Here is a 10,746-nt window from a genome sequence, read left to right as displayed (position 1 = left end):
CAAAGATTTGGAGTTAGAAAAACAAAAGGGAAGAGCACGGTCAGCATTTCTCAAGCTGAGGAAACAGAAGAAAAAATTCAAGCCTTGACTTTCGTTATTGAAAGATTCTCTGGGCAAATTATTGAATAATGCAGAAAGCATCAAAGAAGATGAAAGGAATACACAGAGTCATTGTACCAAAAGGAAATGGTTAATGTTCAACCATTTCAAGAGGTACCATATGAACAACAGCCATTGATACTCAGAGAGGAAGTCCAAATTGCATTGAAAGAATTGGCAAAGAACAATGCAGAAATTGATGGAATAAAAACTGAAATCTTTCAAGAAAGTGAGGGGGTTCAAGAGGCACTCACTCATCTCTGCCAAGAAATTTAGAAGAAAACTATATTGGCCGACTGGTTGGAAGAGATCCATATTTGGGCCCATTCCAAAGAGAGGTGATCCTACAGAATGTGGAAATTATCAGACAATCTCTTTGATATCTCAAGCGATTAAAGTTTTGCTAAAGGTAATACAGAAACAGCTACAATCATACATTGACAGAGAATTTCCAGAGGTTCAAGTTGTGTACAGAAGAGGCCATGGAAAAAGGGATATCATTGCTGATTTCCAATGGCTCTTGGCTGAAAGCAAAGAATACCAGAAGGATGTTTACTTATGCTTTATTGACTATGTGAAGGCTTTCGATTGTGTGGATCATGACAAGCTATGGACAACATTGCAAAGTATGAGTATTACAGAACACTTCATTGTACTTCTGAGAAATCTGTACCTGGACCAAGAAGCAATTGTTTGAACAGAGCATGGGAACACTGAATGTTTTAAAATTGGGAAAGGTGTGGGACAATGTTGTGTTCTTTCACCATACTTATTCCGACAATGTTGTGTTCTTTCACCATACTTATTCAACCTGTATTCTGAGCACATAATATGAGAAGCTGGGTTCTACAAAGAAAAACGTGGCATCAGGATTGGAGGAAGACTCATTAACAACCTGCGATATGCTGATGATACAACCTTGCTTGCTGAAAGTGAAGATGACTTGAAACCTTTACTGATGAAGATCAAAGAGCACAGCCTTTGGTTTGTATTGCATCTCAATGTAAAGCAAACAAATATCCTCACCATTGGACCAATAAACAACATTCTTATCAATGGAGAAAAGGTTGAAGTTTCAAGGACTTCATTCTTCTTGGATCAACTGTCAACACTCGCAGAAGCAGCAGTCAAGAGATCAGATGACATATTGCATTGGGCAAATCTGCTGCACAGGAACTTTTTATAAAGTACTGAAGAGCAGAGATGTCAGCTTGAGGATTAAGGTGTGCCTGACCCAAGCCATGGTATTTTCAATAACCTCATATGGATGTGAAAGCTGGACAGTGAATAAGGAATATCGTATAAGAATTGATGCCTTTGAGTTGTGGTGTTGGAGGAGAATACTGAAAGTGCCATGGACTGCCAAAAGAACCAATAGATCTGTTTTGGAAGAAGTGCAGCCAGAGTGCTCCTTGGAGGCCAAGATAGCTAAGCTTCGTCTCTCATACTTTGGACACATTGTCTGGAGAGAACAGTCAGTGGAGAAGGATGTCATGCTGGGTAAGGTGGAGGGTCAGAGAAAAAGAGGAAGACCTCTAACGAGATGGATCAGCCAGGTGGCATCATTGATGGTGTCAAGTATGGCAGCAGTAGTGAGGTTGGCCCAGGATCGGGCATTGTTTCATTCTGCTGTGCATGGGGTCGCTATGAGTCGGTTCCGACTCCATGGCACCTGACAGCAACAACAACAAGACAGTATATTTCATCCTGTAGTCTACCTGACCTGTTCCTGAGTGTTTACCTTCTTTTACATTATAATTGTTTTTATCAAAGACTTACTACTCAGATACTCTGAATTTGTTCTTATAGTTTTGTTCTGTTCTCGACACTTCCATGTGTTGATTGAGTTCCACTCAATCAACTCAAAGGCATCAATTCTTGTATGATATTCCTTATTCACTGTCCAGCTTTCACATCCATATGAGGTTATTGAAAATACCATGGCTTGGGTCAGGCACACCTTATTCCTCAAGCTGACATCTCTGCTCTTCAAAAGTTCCTGTGCAGCAGATTTGCCCAATGCAATATGTCATCTGATCTCTTGACTGCTGCTTCTGTGAGTGTTAACAGTTGATCCAAGAAGAATGAAGTCCTTGACAACTTCAATCTCTTCTCCATTGATAAGAATGCTCTTTATTGCTTCTGAGGAGAGAGTGTCAACAGCAGCACCATAGTGTTGAATGGGTCACACTAATGGAGGAGGCAGCGGCTCAAGGATGTGCGAGAACTGTGCAGACCTGGTGGAGGTGTTAAATGAAACCCATACCACGGAGCGGTGGGGTGAGAGGTGTCTGGAGACCAGGTCGACGGGGTGGGGGGCGTGGGGGGGAACATTGCCTAGCGGGAAGAAACTGCAGCAGCCAACCATGCTGTCCTACTTACCCCCGCAGCGAGAGCGCCGTCCCGGCCTAGCAGTTGGTTCCTGGCTTTGACGAGGGCTCGACCAACTTAGAGACCCACAAGCGCATCCCAAAGCATCTCATTACAACCCTGTCACCCCTGTTGTATTTCCGCCTCTTGACTGATGTTGCATCTGAGGAAGGAAATCCTACCTTTGAGCTGAACTTAAGTGCCGTAGCGCAAGGAGATTCGTGTTTAACAGCAACCACACAACCGCCACTCGTCTGTCTGTCATGCTGTGGTGGTTTGAATTGCTGTGATTCTGAGGGCTATGCCACTGGTATTTTAAATAACCAGCAGGGTCACCCATGGTGGACAGGTTTCAAAAGAGCTTCCAGACAAAGACAAACTAGGAAGAAAGAGTGATGAACTACTTCCGAATCGCTAGTCACTGAAAACTCTATGAATAGCAGATAAACACTGTCAGATACTGTCTTAAGTGGAGGGAAAAGTTAATAGAATATCAGTTAGTCTCAAAGAAAATTAATACTTCACAACATACCAAGAAAATGGAATTCCAATAACACGGACACATTAAACCTGTTAAGAAGCTGACATGAAGGAACATTAAAACAAAAACAAAAACAAAAACAAAACATGAATTCAGCAAAAGAAGACATGCAGAACATAGAAACCAGCAGAACCACACACACACACACACACAAAAAAAAACAACGTAATGATAGCAATTAATCCATACCTATTGATAATGACACTGACAGTAAATGGAAAACTAAGAAACAGAGAGTGGCAGAATGGATAAGAATACAAGTTCTTTCAGTATGGTGTTTGAAAGAGAAACACCTTAAACACAAGCAAAAAGACATACTATAAGTCAACGGATGGAAAAAATATACCATGCTAATTGCAATAAAAAATGTGCAAAAACCATCATCATAGATAGAGACAGACATTATCTCATGATTAAAGGGTCAATTTAACAAGATGACATAATCATAATAAATATCTATTCTCCCAATGCAAATGCTCCAAAATATATAAAGCAAACTCTAATATATTTGAAGAAAGTAATAGACACATCTTCAAAAATAGTGGGTGATATTCATACACCACTTTCAAAAATGGATAGAACAACCGGAAAGAAACTTGACAAAGACACAGAGAAAGTAAACAACACAATCAGCCAACTGGACCTCATAGAGATGTACAGAGCGTTCAACCCAACAACAGCACAGTTCACATTTTTTTCCAGTGCACATGGACCATTCACCAGTATAGACCATGTGTTAGGCAAAAAACAAACAAACAAACAAAAAAAAACCCCAAAAAACAAAAAACAAAAACAAAGCTACATAAATTTACAAACATCAAAGTACTACAAAGCATTTTCTCAGACCACAATGCTATCAAATTAGAAATCACCCATAGGAAGACCAAGGAAATAAAGTTAAATATATGGAAACTAAATAACACCCTGCTTAAAAGCATTTGGGTAGTAGAAGAAATAAAATGTGAATTCACAAAGTTCCTAGAAACAAATGAAAAGAAAACACAACATTCCATAATCTTTGGGACACAGCTGAAGCAGTGCTGAGAGAAATGTTTACTGCAATAAATGGACACATCCAAAAAGAAGAAAGAACCAACATCAACACATTAACAAAACATCTCCAACAACTAGAAACAGACAAGCAAAGTAAAGCTACAGTCAACAAAAGAAAGGAAATAATAAAGATTAGAGCAGAAATAAACAAGATAGAAAACAGGAAACCTATTAAAAGAATCAACAGGACAAGGCTTTTAAATAATTAATAAAATTAACAAATCATTGACAAACTTAATAAAAGAACAGAGGTAGAAGACACAAATAACCACATGGATGCTGTCACAATGGAACCAATAGAAATAAGACAGATAATAACAGAATATCATGAAGAGCTGTCCTTGAATAAATTTGTAAACTTAAAGGAGATGTATACATTTTTAGAAAAGCACAACCTACCTAAATTTACACAGAGTAAAGTAGAAACTTAAACAGACCTATAACAAAGGAAGAAATTGATCAGGTCACGGAAAAACTCCCAACTAAAAAAAGTCCAGAGCTGTTACCAATTTTACTCAAAATATTCCAGAATATAGAGGAGAATGGAAAACTCTCTAATACATTCTATGAAGCAAGCATGACCCTCATACCAAAACCAGGGAAGGACATAATTACAAAAGAAAATTATAGACCAATATCCCTGATGAACACAGTTGCAAAAATTCTCAACAAAATCCTAGCCAACAGATTGCAAAACCTCATCATAAAATAGTACATCATGACCAAGTGAGATTCATATCATGGATGCAAGGATGGTTCAACATAAGAAAAACAATTAATGTAATCCCCATATAAATAAGAAAAAGAAAAAGAGCCACATGATGCAGAAAATGCATTTGATAAAATCCAACGTCCATACCTGTTAAAAACACTCAACAAAGTAAAAATTAAAGGGAAATCCATCAACATAATTAAGAGCACATATACAAAACCAAATCTGTGATAACCTAGTGGTTATGAATCGGGCTGCTAATCTCAGGGTCAGTAGTTCGAAACTACCAGCTGTTCCACAGGAGAAAGATGAGGCTTTCTGCTCCCGTAAAGATTTACAGCCTGGGAAACCCTGTGCAGGGTCAGTATGAGTCAGAAATGACTCCATGGACACATAACAACAACAACAATAAATTGGCAAAGGGAGTCCTGGTGTGGTGCTGTAGGTTAAGGCGCCAGACTGCAGAGTCGTTTGAACTGCAAGGTTGGCAGTTCAAGCTCACCAGCTGCTCCTTGGACATCCTATATACGGTTGCTATGGGTCAGAATCGACTAGACAGCACTTAACAACAACAACAAATTGGCAAATAGGAAGTAAAACTCTGCAGATAATATGATTCTATACATACAGAATCTTAAAGATTTAGCAAAAGACAAAACAACAACAATAAAATTACTGGACCTCATGGGAAGAGTTAGCAAAGTGGCAGGGTATAACATCAACATACAAAATCAGTTGGATTCCTCTATATTAATAACGACAACATTGAAAAGGAAAATAGGAAAGCAATACCATTTACAATAGCCACCCAAAGAATGAAATATTTAGGAGTAAATGTAAAAAGAGAAACAAATGACCTATAAAAAGAAAACTACAAGAAACCAAAAGAGACTTAAAAAAATGGAAGCATATACCTTGTTCCTGGATAGGAAGATTTAACATTGTGAAAATGTCAATAAAACCCAAAACAATCTACACATATAACACAATCCCAATCCAGATTCCAATGACATTCTTTATAGAGATGGAAAAACAATCACAAACTTTATATGGAAAGGAAAGAGACCCAGGATAAGCAAAGCACTGCTTAAGAAGAAGAACAAAGTTGGACTCTCACTTCCTGATTTCAAAATTTACTACACAGCTACAGTGGTCAAAACAGCCTGCTACTGGTACAATGAAGATACATAGATCAATGGAACAGAATTTAGATTCCAGAAATTAACCCATCAACGTACCTTCAACTGAACTTTGACAAAAGGCCAAAGTACACTGAGTGGGGAAGACAAACTCTCTTCAACAGTTGGTGCTGGCAGAACTGGAAGGCAATATGCAAAAGATTGAAATAAGACCTTTACCTCACACCATATACAAAGACCAACTCAGCATAGGATAAAGAATTAAATGTAAATCCCAGAATTATAAAGGTCATCAATGAAAAAATAGGGACAAATTTAAGGGCTCTAATCCAGGGAACACACAGACTAAGGAATGTTGCAAAAATTACACAAACAAAAGACAAAATAAATGATTGGGGCAATCTAATTATAAGAAACCTATGTACATCAAAGGATTTTACCAAAATAGTAAAAAGGGAGCCTAAAGAATGGAAAAATATTTTGCAATGAAATATCAGACAATGAATTAATTTCTAAAATCACAAATTTCTCTCACTACAAGAGAAAGAGATGTAACCCAATTAAACAATGGGCACAGGACATGGACAACACTTCACCAAGGAAGACATTCCAGCAGCCAAAAAACATATGAAGAAAAGTTCATGATCATTAGCCATTAGAGACATGCAAATCAAAACAACAATGTAATAACAGTGAAGTTAAAAAATGCAGAGGATCATAAACACATTTGAGGATATGGAGAGACTGGGACCCTCCTACATTGCTGTTAGGGATACAAAATGGTCTAACCATTCTGGAAAACAGTATGGTGCTTCTGCAGAATGTTGGAAATAGAAATACCATATGATCCAGCAATTCTTCTAGTTGGTATAGATCCACAAGAAATGTGAGCCATAATACAAGTAGATATATGCACACCAATGTTGATTGCACCACTATTCACAGTAGCAAAAAGATGGAGACACTCTAAGTGGCCATCAATAGAAGAATGGATAAACAAACTTTGGTACATAGGCATGTTGGAATATTATGCTGTCTTGAAGAATAGCAAGGAAGCTGGAAGCCACCACACAATATGGATGAACCTTGAGGACATTATACTGAGTGACATTAGTCAGTCACAAAAGGACAAATATTGCATAAGACCATTATTTTAAAATATTTAAGAAAAGATATCCATACTAAAGAGGTGGACAAATTTATTTGTTGGTTACCGGTGGGGGTAGTTGGGAGTTTTGGGAGAGGTGTAGGGAGGCAAGGTAGAGCCCAGGGTAGGGGGCAGACACATCACAGTTCGGGTGTTGGTGAGGGCAATACAAAATAAGGGGGAAGAACAAGCTAGATAGCAGAACACTGAGACAGAGGGAAATAGTAACACATCATCAAACTTGGAACAACAGGGCTCTGTGATGCAGGGATCAAGTCATAATCTCAAGAGGGGAAATAATACTGAGACGCTTGACTGTCTTATGAATATTGGTTTCCCTTGCCTACTATTGTAAAATAGACACTTGAGTGGGACACAAAGGAATGTCTGCAAACATGATTACAGAAAGTTTGTATGCTCGTCTTCAGCCTATAAGTGATTGGCATACCTTAAAGGGGTTCTACAACTTGCCCAGTGATATACGCCTCTTTCTGAGCCTTTGAAGTGTATAACACCTTAGGTGGAATCCTGAGCCCCCTGCAGAACCTTCTCAAGTGGGACATTCCCACTAGAAAGGACAAGCAGACCAGCCTGGAACAGCTAGCGTGAGAGGAGATATGTCATTAAAGAATGACCATCAAGAAAAACCCAAAACAAAAACGGCAGTATGACTGGCTACTACAAGAAAAAGGAAGTTGTTCCCCGGGAAGCCAACAAGGGAAGCAATTAATTTCCCTCAGGACAAACCTCTCTCTAAGACTGAAATTCAAAGGAAAGGCATGAGCAGGCTTGCAAGCTTGCCGATGACCAAGTTGGTCTACTGGTGAATGAAAGAGAGGGAAAGGCAGCAATGAAGAAATGGGCTAAGTTCAACCATTCTGTGGACTCCCATTGACCTGGAGATGCAAGAGAAGAGAAAAGGTTTGTTGCTTCAAAGTGTGATGAGACCAGGCACACCTCAGCCCATGGACAAGGGCATGGTTACAGAGCGCTAGAGCTGAAAGTGAAGCATCCAGCTGACATGAAGTGAAGGGAGACTCACAAGAACACCCAAAGTTGAAGATAGTACCCATTTGAACCAGCCTCGATGGCTTGATGATCAGAACTCAACTAGAGGAAGACAAAAATAAACAAAAACAAAATAATGTTGATAAAGGAAATGAGGGTAAAATGCTACAATTTGATGAACTTGACCTATACTAACGGAAGTTGTTGTTAGGTACCATTGAGTTGATACCAACCCAGAGCAACCAACAGTACAGCAGAATGAAACACTGCCTGATCCTGGGCCAACCTCACCACTGTTGCCACACTTGAGTCCATCGATGCTGCCACTTGGTCAATCCTTCTCGTTGGGGGTCTTCCTTTTTATTTCTGACCCTCCACCTTACCAAACATGATATCCTTCTCCAGTGACTGGTACCTCCTGCCAAGATCTTGTGTAGCATATTTGCCTAATGCAATACGTCGTTTGATTTCTTGACTGCTGCTTCCTTGATAGTTGATAGTTGATCCAAGAAGAATGAAGTCCTTGACAAATTCAATCTTTTCTCCATTGTTGTTTATTGGTCCAGTGGTGATGATTTTCATTTTCTTTACATTGATATGTAATCCATACCAAAGGCTGTGTTCTTTGATCTTCATCAGTAAATGTTTTAAGTCCTCTTCGTTTTCAGCAAACAAGGTTGTATCATCTGCATATCTCAGGTTGCTAATGAGTCTTCCTCCAATCCTGATGCCATGTTTTTCTTCATAAAACCTAAATTCTGGGATTATTTGCTCAGCATACAGGTTGACTAAGTATGGTAAAAGAATACAACCTCGTCACACACCTTTTTTAATTTGAAAACATGCAGCGTTCCCATGTTCTGTTACAACAGCTGCTTCTTGGTCCAGGTATAGATTCCTTATGAGTATTCTGGAATATGCATACTTTGCAATGTTGTCCATAGCTTGTCATGAGCCACAAAACTGGATACCTTGGAATAGTCAATAAAGCACAGGTAAATATCTTTCTGGTGTTTGTTCTCTGCTTTCAGCCAAGATTCATTGGACATCAGCAATGATATCCCTCATTCCACGACCTCTTCTGAATCCGGCTTGAACCTCTGGAGGTTCTCTGTAAATGTATGTTTGCAGCTGTTTCTGTGTTACCTTCAGCAAAAATTTACTTAAATGGGGTATCAAAAAGATTGCCTGATGATTTCCGTATTCCATTGGGTCACCTCTGTTTGGAAGGGGCATAAATATGGATCTCTTTAAATCAGTCTGCCTGATAGTTGTCTTCCAAATTTCTTGGCAGAGATGAGTGAATGCCTCCTGTGTCACCTCACTTTCTTGGATGATGTCCATTTTTATTCCATCAGTTCCTGGTGCCTTGTTGTTTGCCAATTCCTTCGATGCACCTTGGACTTCCTCCTTCAAGGTCACTGGCTTTTAATCATATGCTACCTCTTGAAATGGTTGAATATTAACCATTTCCTTTTGGTGTAATGACTCTGTGTATTCTTCCATCTTCTCTTGATGCTTTCTGCATCATTCAATAATTTGCCCAATGAATCTTTCAGTAATGTAAGTCGAGGCTTGATTTTTTTCCTTCAGTTCCCCCAGCTTGAGAAATAATGAGCATGTTCTTCCTTTTTGGTTTTCTGATTCCAGATATTTGCAGGAATGTGGGACCTTATGCAGAGTAGCAGTTACACCAGAGATTGAGGCAGAATTGGGGACATAGAGAAAGGGAGCAGCTGAGGACTCTAGATTCATGGGAAGAGAGGGACTGAGAGCTTTCGGCCAGGAGGCAGACTTTCAGAATGTGCCCTTTACTAGTGTAAATTATTAAATATGATTTTTTTTTGTTTCCTTTTTTTAAAAAAAGAGCTAAAATGAATAGAGAGAAATACTGTTAACTGATGGCACATGGAGGGGATTGTAATCATTGTAATGAAACAAGGTGTATTATTTCTTGAATGCAAAACTGATGACCTGACCTGCAAACTTTCACTCTATTCACAATAAAACATAAAAAACAAAAAACATATGACACTAGAGTGTAGACATGCATTGACATGGGTAATGGGGCAGGCAATGTACTACCACATGTAGGTTGGCAGAGGAAAGATAAAGGTAGTGGGAGACACAGAGAGGAATGCAATGGTTAAAGTAAATCCTGTAACTGTTGGTACATGAAGGAGAATGCAACCATTTAATGAAGCTAAGTGTATGATTTGTTGAATGAAAAACTGATGTTCTGTTCTGTAAACCTTCACTCAATTCACAATAAAAAGTTTAAATGAAAACACATGAACATCTAACTTTTTCAATTGCTCTGTTTTTATTTTTGTTTTTAAACAGTTTTTTTTTTTTTTTTTTTTTAATTTTTCAGGTTATTTCCAAATTCTTTAAACTCCATCAGAAATCTTCTTTTAACACTTGCGTATCATGTTGAAAATTAATTTATTTTTATCAACATCACATTATCTTCAAATTCTATGAGAATGCATGACTCATTCTTCTCAGTCTTCTTTATTTTTTTGTGACCATCCTCTAATCAGAAATATCAGTTTATTAAATAAAAAATGATTATACATAGAATTCAAATCATTTTTTTGAGTCATTATAATCCGTAGTTTGTGTTACCTGGAAGAATTATTGGCAAAAAGGAGCTCTGGTAGCGTAGTGGTTACGA

Source organism: Chrysochloris asiatica, unplaced genomic scaffold (genome assembly GCF_000296735.1).
Source record: "Chrysochloris asiatica unplaced genomic scaffold, ChrAsi1.0 scaffold00575, whole genome shotgun sequence".
Classification (NCBI taxonomy): domain Eukaryota; kingdom Metazoa; phylum Chordata; class Mammalia; order Afrosoricida; family Chrysochloridae; genus Chrysochloris; species Chrysochloris asiatica.
This window is presented reverse-complemented; position numbering follows the sequence as displayed.